Source organism: Oryctolagus cuniculus, chromosome 18 (genome assembly GCF_051225735.1).
Source record: "Oryctolagus cuniculus isolate XC-2025 breed Fujian yellow rabbit chromosome 18, ASM5122573v1, whole genome shotgun sequence".
NCBI lineage: Eukaryota > Metazoa > Chordata > Mammalia > Lagomorpha > Leporidae > Oryctolagus > Oryctolagus cuniculus.
This window is the reverse complement of record NC_142884.1, coordinates 31,176,557-31,191,695: the sequence shown is the minus strand read 5'-3', so window position 1 is coordinate 31,191,695 and position 15,139 is coordinate 31,176,557.

Below are 15,139 nucleotides of genomic sequence, written 5' to 3'. Positions count from 1 at the left end.
CATTGCCCATTTCTTAAGTGTACATTTTACTTCTTGTTTGGAGTTTTTCCAGTTCTATATATGTATGTTCTGGCTATCAATCTTTTGTCATAGTCAGAGTTTTCAATGTTTCCTGCCATTCTGTCCATTGTATGTTCATTCTGTTGAATACTTTGTTGTGAAGATGTATCTTAATTTGATATGCTCAAATTTCTATATTTTATTTTTGTTACTTGTGCTTTTGGAATCTTACCCAAAACTGTTGTCTATGCTTATGTTTTATAGTTTCTCATATGTTTACTTAGTTTTTGGTTTTATATTTAGACTTTTAATTCACCATGAGTTGCTTTTACATAGTGTATGAGGTGTTGGGTATATTTTCAGGCTTCTACATATGGATAATCACTTTCCTTTAAACCATATGCTAAAGGGATTCTTCTTTTTCCTGTTTGTTTTCTTTCCTTTGTTAAATAGGAGTTGCCTGTAGAAAAGTCGGTAAATTTCAGCTGCCTATTCTTTTCCATTGAACTATGTGTCTGTTTTCCAATAGTGCTAACACTGCTTCTATTTTTTTAAGATTTATTTATTTATTTGAAAGGCCAGATGCTTCTTCCAAGTCTCTCATGTGGGTGCCAGAACTGTAGAACACGGTCCATCTTCCACCAATTTCCCAGGTGCATTAGTAGGGAGCTGGATTGGAAGTGGAGCACCTGGTCTCCTAGCAGCAACATATGGGATGCATGCACAGCAGGTCAAGGCTTTAACCCACTACACCACAGCATCAAACCCTTCCTTATTTACTTCTGCTGTGATCTTTCATTATTCACTTTTTTCCACTGCCCTGCATCTTGACTCATTCCTTTTTTTTTTTTTTTTTCTGGGTCCTGGAGGATGGTAGTAGGTTGCTTCTGGGATATCTTTTTTGTGTTAGTAGATAATTGGTAATCAAAAATCATAGTTATTAGTTTCTATATTTCTCTGCTAATCACGAGGACCTTCTAGATGACAGCAGAAAATGCTGGCAGAAATGAGGATATATTAATTTGCTAAGAAAATACCACAGAGAATATGATTTACATCATAGAATTTTACTTCTCAGAGTTGTAGAGGTAGAAAATATCAGATCAAGGTGCTAATAGGCTCGAGTTTTCCAGAAGCCTTTCTCCGATGTGACAGACACATCTATCATTTGATCTGCTTAAAACTACTTTCCTCAGGTAAAGTCATGTTGGTGATTAGCACTTCAGTGTTTGAGTTTTAGGGAGGCACATTTCAGTTCACAACAGCAAAAGGGGCCCTGTGGTCTACTTCAATGACAGCCATCTCTGCGGAGGACAGAAAGTTTGAAATCAGCATTAGGAATTCTCACAGTATTACTGTCAGTGCTATCTCCATCAAATGTGCATTCATGTACACACAAATCTACCTGTACTCATAAACACATTCAACAGTGGAAATGCCTGATGCTTGTGTATGGGTAACATCAATATAATAATCCATAAGATGGCCTATTAGCAGACATTAAAAAGAGAATTAGAAAGAATGACAAAAAAATCTGCAATTACCTATATTTATGTCTATATGTATGATATTCAGTATTTATAGTTGCTAAAAGATGAATACTGATGTGTGGGAATAAAAGCTAAACCTTACCTTGCAATATTGCAGCCTAGTCTACATGAAAGATGTCTTCCTAAAACCTTTCCCTGGGCCCACTTTGTGGAATAGTAGATTAAGCATCCACCTGCAGCACCAGCATCCTACATGGGCACCAGTTTGAGTCCCTGCTCCTGCACTTCCAATCCAGCTCTTTACTAATGGCCTAGGAAAGCTCTGGAATATGCCCTGAGTGCTTGGGCCCCTGCACCCATGTGAGAGACCTGGAGGAAGCTGCTGGCTCCTGGCTTCTGGCACCTGGCTTCAGATCGGCCCAGCTCCAGCCATTCTGGCCATTTAGGGGGGAACCAGTCGATAGAAGACCTCTCCTTCTCTTCCTCTCTATATCTGTAATTCTGCCTCACAATAAATAAATACATTTTTAAAAACCTTTCCCTTTTTAAATTTCTTAATTGTTTTAAAGATTTATTTATTTATTTACAAGTTGAGTTACAGACAGAGAGAAGAGCCAGAGAGAAAGAGAGAGGTCTTCCATCTGATGTTCACTCCCTAATTGATTGCAACTGCCAGAGCTGTGCTGATCCGAAGCCAGGAGCCAGGAGCTAGTTCCAGGTCTCCCAGATGGGTACAGGGGCCCAAGGACTTGGGCCACCTTCTACTACTTTCCCAGTCCATAGCAGAGAGCAGGATCAGAAGTGGAGCAGCTGAGTATTGAACCGGCCCCCATATGGGATGCTGGTGCTTCAGGCCAGGGAGTTAACCTGCTCGAACACAGCACAAGTCCAGCATTTTAAATTTCTGATACTCTAAAGTAGCACAGGACTGCATTACATCTAGGAACGATGCATTTAAAAATTATAAATCTAGTGCATTTTAGCAGAAGTTTTAACAAATACTTCTGATTTTCTCAGCATTATATATAAATAAATGACATAATGAGTCATTGTCAGATTTTTAGCTTTTGACAGCCACTTATAATATTTCACAGCTTTTTGAAATGTATTGCTAGTGTGTTTTTCTCAACACATGCACTGAATTTTACCAGTTTAGTGCACATGGAGTTGCCTCTTATAGGATTTGCATTTTGATGGGTTTTCATGGCACATGTAATCAACATCTGCAAAGCCTCTAAAACACATAAATAATGACATGATTCTGGCTTTTTTCTTAAAGATTTATTTATTTGAAAGAGTTGCACAAATAGGGGAGAGGTAGAGAGAGAGACAGACAGACAGAAACATAGAGGTCTTCCATCTGCTGGTTTACTCCCAGTTGGCCGCAATGGCTGGTCTGTGTCAATCCGAAGCCAGGAGCTACTTCCGGATCTCTCATGTGTGCAAGGCCCCAAGGACTTGGGCCACCTTCTACTGCTTTCCAAGGCCATAGCAGAGAGCTGGTTCAGAAGTGGAGCAGCCACGTCTTGAACTGGCACCCACATGGCTTGCCAGCATTGCAGGAAGCAACTTTATCTGGTATGCCACAGCGCCTGCCCCACATTACATCACTTTAAGATGATATGGATTTAAGTTCTTGAGAAATTATTAGCATAGTGGGAACTGATAGATATGGATGAAGCAGGATGGACTTGTTAGGAATGGTGATGTTAATTTTCTTATAAAATAAATAAATAAGAAATTAAATATGGTCAGACATAAATGAAGACTAAATTTTTTTAATGGTGATCCAGAAAACACTGATCTCAGGTCTTTTTCTTCCAGTGTTAAGTTTATATTTTTAAATGCATATTAAGTGAACAAACTTCATGTAATTTATATATACAGATTGAAGAGCAAACTGATAACATCCTACCCTATCTTCCCTTGGTCTCATATTTCCAACTCCCTCCTTCTTGTTTTATTTTCTTTTAATTTTGACAGCTGCATGCTTTGATTTTATTTTAGAATCACAAGCTTTAACCCTCTACAAAATAAAGAATTCAGCAAGTAGTAGCAGAAATATCAATGAGTATATGTTGTTTACTCTATCAAAGAGTTCAGAAAAGTGCTATGAACAATACTCAAATCTCAAAATATCAATTTAACTCATATGCTACTTTTCGTTGTCTATATATTAATTACCACCAGTCAGAGAAAACATATGGCATTTGTCTTTTGGGGGCTGGCTTCTTTCATGAAGCATACTTTTTTCCAGTTCATCCATTTAGTTACAAAAGATAGGATTTCATTCACAATTATGGCTGAATAGTATTTTACACTGTATATATAGCTCATATTCTTTTTCCAGTCACCAGTTGATGGACTTCTGGGTTGATTCCATGTTAGCTATTATGAATTGAGCTGTAATAAACATGAGGGTACAGATAACTCATGCCTATGCATATTCTATTTCATTTCATGTGGATAAATTCCTAGGAGTCAGATGGCAGGATCATATGGTATGTTTGTTTTCAGATTTCTGAGGAACTTTGATACTGCCTTCCATAATGGCTTCATTCCCACCAACAGTGGATTAGGGTACCTTTTTCTCTCCCTCTCCACCAGCCTTTATTGTTTGTTGACTTTTTCAAAAGAATTATTTATTTGAAAGGTGTAGTTAATTATAGGGAGAGGCAGAGGCAGAGAGACAGAAGTATTTTATCTGCTTGTTTATGCTCCATATGGCACAACAGGTGGTGCTGGTTCAATCGGAAGCCAGAGTTAGGAGCATCTCCCTGGTCACCCATGCGGGTGCAGGGACCCAGGCACTTGGGCCATCCTCCACTGCCCTCCCAGTCCAGAGCAGAAAGCTGGACTGGAATAGCAGCAACCGGGACCAGAACTGGCACCCATAGGGGATGCTGTCTCCACGGGTGGAGGATCAACCCAGTGTGCTATGGCACTGGCCCCCATCAGGGATATTTTTCTATAGTACTCTCTCTCAACTGTATCTTTTTCTAGTTGAAGAATTAGGGTGATGCAGGATTAATAGGAGGAGTTTGAGAGGATTGTCTCTCTTTCAATTTTGTTGAATAATTTGAGAATGATTAGTTCTTTAAAAGTCCTGTAGAATTCAATAGTGAGGCTGTCTGATCCTGGACTTTTCCTTGTTGGGAGGGTCTTTATTACTCATCCAATCTCTGTCTTGGTTTTTGGTTTGTTTAGCTTTTCTATGTGTCTTCATGACTCAATTTTGGTATATTGTGTATGTCCAGGAATCTGTTGATTTTTCCTCTAGGATTTCCAATTTGTTAGCAGTCACAACAGATGCCCACATCCTATATTGCAGTGCTAATCTGAGTTTTGGGTACTCCACTTCCAAACCAATTTCATGTTAATACCCCTAGGAAGCAACGGATAATAGCTCAAATTCTTTCATTCCTGTCGTCAAATTGGAGAACTGTAAACTCAATGGGGATTTGAAACCTGGTCTTGCACAGTGGTAGCCATATAGAAAGTGAACCAGCAGATGGGAGATCTCTCTGCTTCTCTTTCCTTCTTTTTTTATCTATGTGTCTCTCTGCCTTTTTGTTAATCATATTAAAATATTTAATTACTTATTTGAAAGAGTTACAGAGAGAGGGAGAGACAGAAATCTTCCACCACCTAATTCATTTTTGAGATGACTTTAATAGCCAGAGTGTGGCCAGGTTGAAGCCAGGAGCTTTTCCTGCAATGTGCGTGGCAGCATCCCAGGCACTTGGGCCATCTTTCCCTGCTTTTTCAGTCCATTGGTAAGGAGCTGGATCAGAAATGGAATAGCTGGTACTTGAACTGGTGCACATACAGGATGCCAATGTAACAGATAGCAGCTTTGTCCACTGCACCACAACCACCAGCTCCTCTATCTGCCTTTCCAATAAATAAATCTTTTGAAAAAGAACTGAAGGTAGTAAAAGTCATCATGACTGAGCAATGGCAAATTTATTGAAGTGATCTATTTTCTTAAAGATCCTTTTATGAATTTGAAAGGCAGCACTAGAAAGAGAGAATGGGAGAGATTGATCTTCCTCCTGGTTTGTTCACTCCTCAAATGGCTGCAATGACTGTGGCTAGGCCAGACTGATATCAGGAGCCAGGGGCTTCTTCCAGGTCTCTCACAAGGGTGCAGGAGCCCCAATATTTGAGTCACCCTGTGCTGCTTTTCCAGGCACATTAGCAGGGAACTGGATCCGTTTGGAGCATTAATGTCTATGATACTCTCCTTGCAGTTGAAGGATTTAGAATCCATTTCAATTATGGGTGGGCCAAGTACAACAGCTCCCAATTGTCCTAGGTTTGGATTAGATGGGTTCTGAGAAATTTTGTTAAAATAGTTATTAAAAAATATATATTATATATAATACTTATAATAAATTATATAATATTATCTATTTTTAATTAACACATATAAGATATTATATGCTAAATTATAATATATTTTATATATGAATATATTTATATACATAAATATATATAAATAAATGTAAATATATATATAAAGAATTTATTTATGTATTTGACAGGTTTACTTACAGACAGTGAGAGGAAGAGACAGAGAGAAAGGTCTTCCATATGCTCATTTACTCCGCCAATGACTGCAATGTCTGCAGCTGGGCCAATCTGAGCTAGCAGTTTCCAGGTCTCCCATATTTTGGCAGGGACCAAAGCACTTGGAACAGCTTCTACTGCTTTCCCAGGCTATTGCAGAGAGCTGGATGGGAAAAGGAGAAATGGGGACTAGAACTGGTGCTCATATGGGGTACCAGCATTGCAAGTAAAGGATTACACCACTGCACCACAGTGCTGGCCCCAGTCTATCCTTTATTAAGGAGATCTCAGTAATCATGTTCAGGTATTGCTGTCCTATATTCATGGCCAAAGTCCTAGCAGACAACATGGTTTGGAGAATCGTAAGCACAAGGTGTGTAGGAGACTTCATTTCTCATACAGCACAGTTAATAACAAGGTTCCAAGAGGGGAAATTACTTGCATCGTAGTCTTTGAGAACTAATGGACATCACAGGTGATCTAAAGAATTTAGAAGGTTTGTGAGCCCCTAGAGTGAAAAAGTCACTGGGAGCACAAGGACAGTGCCTAGAGTTTATTTTGATGGATTTTAGCCCCTTGCATTGGAGTGAGGCCCAAAGAAGCTAGACTGATTTGTAAACCTCAAAAGTGTCTTTTCAAGGTGAAGGCAAACTGAGACTCAGGATTTTTGGAAAAACTTTGAACAAAACGCATTTGCCACACTTGGTTAAGACACATCATTTATCTATTGATTTTCATCAGATCTGTTAACATTAGGTATAAGGTTCAGTGGACATTGTGGATGGTATATAGCAATATGATTTTAGTAATATATCATGAGGTGCTTTTTTTTTAATTGGATTTAGCAGCTAAAATTGGGTTACCTAATGGGATATAGCTGGAATAATCACCTTTTTGTTAAACACATCTGAGGTAATAAATGTTAGTGTATGAAGACATTGAGTTTTCTTTTATTGGGCCTTCTTGGTTATTTTAATCTGGGATCTGAGAATTCTCATTTTCTCTAGGTAAGTTGTAACTGAAAAACTTAATTGTATTCCTCATCATGTTGGACCAACTCTGCTGCTTCTGGGATTTTTTTTGTAATTCTGACAATTGGAAATTTGGACAATAGTATAGTTAAAAAGAGATGTACCAAGAAAAGTATTTATTTTTATTCTGATACATATTTTGGAATTCTTCTAAAATTCCTATTGAGTATCCTTGTTAAGTTTAGTTGCAGCTCAGGTTAAGAGTTATTGGAGGCTGGTGCCATGGCTCAATAGGCTAATCCTCCACCTGCAGCACAGGCACACCGAGTTCTAGTCCTGCTGGGAGTGCCAGATTCTGTCCCAGTTGCTCCTCTTCAAGTCCAGCAAACTGGCTGCAGCAGCCACTGGGGGGTAATCCAACAGAAAAAAAGGAAGACCTTTCTCTCTGTCTCTCTCACTATCCATTCTGCCTGTCAAAATAAAAAATAATTTTTATAAAAAGACTTATTGGAGTCACTGTAGTGATTATACCCATGTAACTTTGTTAATAAATGCAAATAGAACCTGGGAAAATTGATGTATATCTTATGCTATAGAGACTTAAGATTGAATATCTTTTTTTATCTTTTTTAATTATATAATTTAACGACAAATTTTTGATTTTTTTTGACTTTACTAAGCCACAGCTCTGGCCCCATTAATATGTCTTAACAATGTTTTTTCCTCTCAGACTTATCTCTATTGGTTCAGTTAACTGGATGCCTTTTCTTTACATTCAGATTCTCTCAGCTGTCAAAGCTTATTCATCTTAATTCTGTTGTTCCTATTTCCCTCCCTTTTATTCTGTCCCTAGGCTAATTGAGGTCATGATTCTCCATTCCTTCTGTGTGGTGTCACAGTAGCCTTGAAGTGTTCTTTTTCTCTTCTGATTTCGAAAGAAAGAAATTATGTATTCCCCCAGTTTAGATATTTTAATAATTCATTCTAAAACAAAGGTTAAATGTTCTTAATTTGACAAGAATTTTTGGGGCCAGCGGTGTGGCGTAGTGGATAGAGCCACCACTTGCAGTGCTGGCATCTCATATGGATCCAGATCTCTGCTATAGCCTGGGAAAGCAGTAGAAGATGGCCCAAGTCCTGGGCCCCTGCACCCATGTGGGAGACCTGGAAGAAGCTCCTTGCTCCTGGCTTTGGATCGGAGCAACTCTGGCCATTGCAGCCAACTGGGCAGTAAACCAGTGAATGGAAGACCCCTCTCTCTTCTCTGCCTCTCTGTGTAACTCTGACTTTCAAATAAATAAATAAATCTTTAAAAAAAGAAGTTTTTCTAATTTTAGATTTGTTCTACTTCATTGTCACTTCATTGTATGTGTAAAGAGTGCATATCCAGTTTTTCTATTTTGGAATTTGGGGATTTTGTATTAGCTCTGCTGTGTATTCATTTTTCTTGAGCATTGGTGATATCTTCTCCTTAGTTGTATTAAGAGAGAGAGCAATAGCCCTCATGTCTTTTTAGGTAAGTAAGACATATTAAAACAGAGCATTCAGTATACATTCATAGTAGTTTGACTTGTTCAATTCATTTTCCTGAACTCCCTTGGATATTTGGTCTCTGCTGTACAATTTTCTATACTGATTAATTCTTTGATATTCCCAAATCCAGAAAATGAATGATTCAACAGCTGTGTTCCTGTATTTGCTAGGACTCAGGGTAAGAAGCAAAGTGGAGGTGTTCAGGAATCTACAGGTACATGCTACATAGCAAAGCACATCATTTCCTATACAAAGTGACTGGGAAATCCAGAATCTTTTGCACACTATATTGGATCCTGAACTATTACTGACCTATTCAGTAAGATTTTAATGTATTTATTTTCTGTGTGTGTGTTTGCATTTCTAAATAAACTCTGCTGCGCTACTTAACATTAACATGTATTGCAGAATTCTTTCATCAGTTTTTACTTTTAAAAAGTTTCTTTTTCAGTTTTATGGGAGAGGGTAGAAGCTTTCTGCTATGTAACTGAAAATTCATTCATTCATTAAACTTAAAAATATTTATTGGAAATGAGTGGAATACTATTAATTCTCGTGTGATTTTCATGAAACTAAATACATTCTCTATTTTGTTTTGCTTAAAATTTCTGCATGTGTGGACTTCTTTTTTTCCTTCTTGCCCCAAATCCCTTTGTGTATTGGGATGGTAAATGGGTTTTACACTGGACAAAACATGTTATTTTGGCTAAGAAGTACTTAGCCTTGCTGCTTCAAGTATTCAAATATTACATTAGAAATCAGTATATTTGTTTACTGTACAAATGTCTTTTATACAATTTTGTAATATTCTGGGATATGAGAGGGAGCAGGAAATAGGAGGGTTATGGGTGGGAGGGAAGTTATGGGGTAGGGGAACCCACTGTAATCCAAAAGCTGTACTTTGGAAATTTATATTTATTAAATAAAAGTTAAACAATTTTATAATATTCATCTTCCTTTTTATTTCGTCCTTTTTTTTAAAAAAAGATTCATTTATTTTACTTGAAATTCAGTGTTACACACACAGAGAAGGAGAGAGAGAGAGAGAGAGAGCAGTCTTCCAACCGCTAGTTCACTCCCCATTTGGCCACAATGGCTGGAGCTGTGCCGATCCATAGCCAGGAGCTAGCAGCATCTTTTGGGTCTCCTATGCAGGTGCAGGAGCCCAAGGGCCTGGGCCATCCTCTACTGCTGGATAGTAAGTCTTACTTGCCTAAAAAGATGGATAGTAATTTGAGTAGCCAGGACTTGAACTGGCACCCATGTGGGATGTCAGCACTGCAAGCCACAGCTTTACTTGCTACACCACAGCATCGGATCCTTTATTTTTATGACTATTGCTATGCTATTGGAATTTATAATTGATAATGCTGAACAATTGAAACTGTCTTATTTACAATTGTAGGACTGGATATGGCAGTTTTACTTGAAGTAAATTATGTAGCCTGCTTATTGTATGATTTTTGGAAAAGCATGTATTTATATATAACAGCAGATCTGTTAATCATTTAAAAGTGAATTATCATGATTACCCAGATGTAAAGAATGCAATATGTGCTAATGAGTTAGCAGTCACAGACATTTAGAATTAGAGGGATTTTAGAACCTTTTCAATACTGCAGTTTTTATGAAAAACTAATAATTTTTTTTATTTGACAGGTAGAGTTATAGACAGAAAGACAGAAAGGTCTTCCTTCCGTTGGTTCACTCCCCAAATGGCTGCCACAGTTGGAGCTGTGCCCATCCAAAGCCAGGAGTCAGGTGCTTACTCCTGGTCTCCCATCTGGGTGCAGGGCCCAAGCACTTGGGCCATCCTCCACTGCCTTCCTGGGCCATAGCAGAGAGCTGGACTGAAAGAGGAGCAACCACGACTAGAACCCTTTGCCCATATGGGATACCCGCACTACAGGCAGAGAATTAACCAAGTAAGCCATGGCGCTGGCCTCCGATAAATTTACTTTTAACAAAATATCAAAATATCTTATTCAGTATAAAGTTAGTAGTGAAAAAGAGACTACCTTGTTGAACACAGAAATTTGAGATTATATTTCTTGGTATTAATTTGCATCTTAAGGCTTATTGCCTAGTTTATTTCAACATTTCAATCTAATATTACTAATAATATCTTGTACTTAGTGGTTCACTGTGTGCCAGACAATATTCTTTTGATTTTTTAAAGGATTTATTTATTTATTTGGAAGTCAGAGTTACACAGATAGTGAACAAGAGGAAAAGAGAGAGAGAGGTCCTCCATCTGCTGGTTCACTCCCCAGATGGCCTAAAAGGTCAGAGATATGCCAATCTGAAGCCAGGAGCCAGGACCTCTTCAGGGTCTCCCATGCAGATTCAGGGGCCCAAGGACTTGGGCCAACTTCCTACTGCTCTCCCAGGCTATAGCAGACAGCTGGATGGAAAGTGGAGCAGCTGGGACTTGAACCAGCCTCCATATGGGATGCCCCCACTGCATGCAGTGGCTTTACTGGCTACACCACAGCACTGGCCTCAAGACAATGCTCTAAAATGATGCATTAATTATTCCCAAATATTGAAAAGTGGCATGGTACACATTTGAATGTGTTGTTTTGTACTAGTTGTAGAAAGAGTTTAAAATATATTTAGATTTAAAAATGTAAGCTTTGATCTAAAGGTTTACTTTCCCCTAAGGTGCCTGTTCGAAACTGAGAGATCGTTGAAGTCTCAAGATAGAGTACAACTGATCTTATCCAAGCCTCCTTTATCACATGAGGATGCTAAATGCCAAGGCCCAGAGAAGTAAAGTGAATTGTTCAAGGTCACACAGGTAAGTTGTAGCTGGGATAATTCTGTATTAGCATTAGGTATCCTGATACATAGGCCACTGTTCTGTCAATTTCATACTCCTTCTGGAGTTAAAGATTCTAAGTTGTGGAAAATTAAGTTTGGAAATTTAGTGGTTGCTATGTTGTTATGGTGAGAAATTTCTGTGTATAGCTATGAGTTGCTTAAATTTTATTCAATATATTTTTCTAGTATGTTTGCTATTTATTTGAAATGTACAACAAGTAGCTTCATCTATTTGCCAAAAGAATTTTTTAAAGATTTATTTATATTATTTGAAAGTCAGAATTACACAGACAGAGAAGGAGAGGCAGAGAGAGTGGTCTTCCATTCACTGGTTCACTCCACAGTTGGCCTCCATGGCTGGAGCTGTGCCAACTGGAAGGCAGGAGCCAGGAGCCTCTTCCTGGTCTCCTATGCAGGTGCAGGGGCCCAAGGACTTGCACCATTTTATAATGCTTTCCCAGGCCATAGCAGAGAGCTGGATAGGAAGTGGAGCAGCCAGGTCTTGAACTGATGCCCCTATGGAATACCAGCACTGCAGGTGGCAGCCTCACCCACTATGCCACAGTGCCAGCCCTTGCCAAAAGAATTTATAGAAGCTATTCCATATATACACTTCACAATTATTTAGTTACTTGACATGAACTATCCCTGCATATTTGAAAATTTTGAATGGTATCACTTGGGTTTTAAGAATGTTATATTTTAGGTCTCTTAATATTTTTAGTGATGATGTTTTAAAGGCCCTTTCTGTTTTATGGAAAATGATAAGGATTTTGTTTTACAATGGCCATAGTATTACCACTTAAAGCAATAGATTAAATAACACTTTTAAACAAAGTCATTTAATACTGAATTCTAAAACACTGGTATATTTTAAGTGAGAAGCCGGATTTCTTTCAGATATTCTAAATAAGAATGATAATCAAAATTGAAGACATCTACAGTTTTTAATCACTTGTTTTAAATATTGGTCATAATGGTCCAATTTAGAGTTTTAATTTTCATTAGCTTTTAAAAGATTCAGTACGGTTCATAGAAAAAATTAAGAGAACATAATTATATATTCAACCTCCCTCCCTTCTTTTTCCTTCTTTGTCATTTTTTTTTTAGCTTATGAAATGACATTTTCCATTTACATTACATTAAAAAGGGTTGTTGAATCAAGGGACAAGTTTAACAGGCAAAAAGCAGAAAGATCGTAATTTAGAGGGAATACAGACAATGGCTCTAAACAATATTTGAATATCACATCTAAACAATATTTGAAGAAATTGATAAAATAAATATTTTAATTTCTCCTACTAAAATGCTCAGAGAAAGTCTTTCATTATTTATCAAATATTAGTGCAAAATTATGGATTTAAATGATCCCAAAAAGTGATGAATTTTTGTGTAATAAAGTCCAATTTTTGTCAAGGCTTTTTAACAGTCTCACAGAAAACTTATGTTTGTGAATGGGAAGAATAATATCAAAATGTCCATACTACCAAAAGCAATTTGCAAATTCAATGCAATCCCAATCAACATACCAACGATGTTCTCAGAGCTAGAAAAAATGATGCTAAAATTCATATAGAAACATGAGAGATGCTTAACATCTAAAGAAATATTATAAAACAAAAAAAAAGCTGGAGACATCACACCATATTTTAAGACATATTACAGGGGTCAGCACTATGACAAAGCAGGTAAAGTCACCGTCTGCAGTGCCGGTATCTCATATGGGTGCCAGTATGTTTCCCAGCTGCTCCACTTCGTATACCCCTCTCTGGTATAGCCTGAGAAAAAAGTAGAAAATGGCCAAAGTCTTTGGGCCCCTGCACCTGCATAGAGACCTGGAAGAAGCTCCTGACACTTGGATTCAGATCAACAGAGCTCCGGCCATTGTGGCCATTTGGGGAGTAAACCAGTGGATGGAAGACCTCTCTCTCTCTCTGCCTCTACCTCTCTGTGACTCTGCCTTTCAAATAAATAAATAAACTGCAAAAAAAAAAAAACACAAAAAGAAGAAGTGTTAGCACTGATATAATAACAGACACATAGTTCAATGGAAAAAACTAGGTAGCATAGAAATAAACCCAAATTTCTACCAGCAACTCATATTTAACAAAGGAACTAAAATGAACTGGAGAAAGAAGAATCTCTTTCACAAGTGGTGCAGAGGAACTTGATGATCCAAATGTAGAAGCCTGAAAATAGACTCCAACATCACTTACACTATGTGAAAGTGAACTCACAGTGAATGAAAAATCTAATCATAAGACCCAAACCCAAGTAAACATAGGGAAACTCTAAATATTGTCAACACACAATAGCTTTTGGGTAAGATTCCAATAGCAATAGTCACAAAAATAAAAACAGAGACATTTGAGTATATCCAACTAAGATACTTCTTCACAACAAAGTAAACATCAAAGTGTAGATACAATGAACAGATGGCAGGAAAAATTAAAACTCTGAATGTTTACAGATTTCCAGAACATTTACATGAATTGGAAAAACTCCAAAAAATACAGGCAAGGATCTGAATAGACATTTCTCAGAAGAAATGTAAATGGTCAAAACATGTGAATATGCCCGATGTCACTAGCCATTATGTAAATATAAATCAGAACACCATATCAGTCTCCAACACCTGTGGGAGAATACAACACTCAGGTGTTTGTGTGTGCAGCAAGTGGGTTTAGAGGACCCTGTTCACCTCTGGAGAGCAGAGTCTACGGGGAGACAAAGAAACCTTACTGCTTTCCTAATGGGCTTATTAAGTTCTTGACCAGTGCCTGTTAGTCTTGCCACAAACTTTCTAGTCTCACTACTTTCCTTCTTCTTCCTCTTCTCTGTGGCTTGTAAAATAGTATACATTCTGTATACTGTGGATACTTTAGATTTATTTTATTCCTTCGGTCTCCTATGAAGTTCCTCCACAAAAACACAGCCCTCAAAATATTCATTCATTTATGCAGTCTGCAGATTTCATGAGCTACTAAATTCCAAATAGTATGTTAAAGGCAAGATCTAGGCCTAAGAGAAAAGTGGTCTGAATTCTGTGCCTAGAAGAGGATTTGGGACATAGTAGAATTTCGGTGAAGTGCTATGTGAATGACATGCACTCAGTAAATGAGTAATCTAAAGCATACACTGCATTCAAGCAACACAGCAGCCCTACTCACCTCAGGTAGAGCAATTGAGAGGAATAATGTGAACAAAAATAAGACATCAATAAGTTGAATAATAACAGAGAAAAAACAAAATGAGATAGATGCCAACATTACTGACCTATTTTTGAGGAATTAAATTGATAGAGGGGCTGGCATTGTGGCTAAGTGGGGTAAGCTGCAATCTGTGAGGCCAGCATATCATGTGAGTTCCACTTTGAGCTTAGGAATCTCCACTTCCAATTTAGCTCACTGCTAAACACCTGGGAAACCAGCAGAAGATGGACGAAGGACTTGGGTCCTTGCCACTGATGTGGGAGACTTGGATGAAGCTCCTGACTTCAGCATGCCCCAGGCTCAACTTTGAAACTCTCTGGGGTGTGAGCCAGCAGATGAAAGCTATCTCTGTCTTTCCTCCTCTCTCTAAATCCACTTTTCAAATAAACAAAGATTTAATAAACAAATTAACTGATTTCAAAATACACAAAAACATGAACAATACTATATCATCTTGATGCCAAACTGATAAAAAATAACAAATGCTAGAGAGCACATGGGAAAAGAAAACCATCATATATGGTGGATGAAAACACAA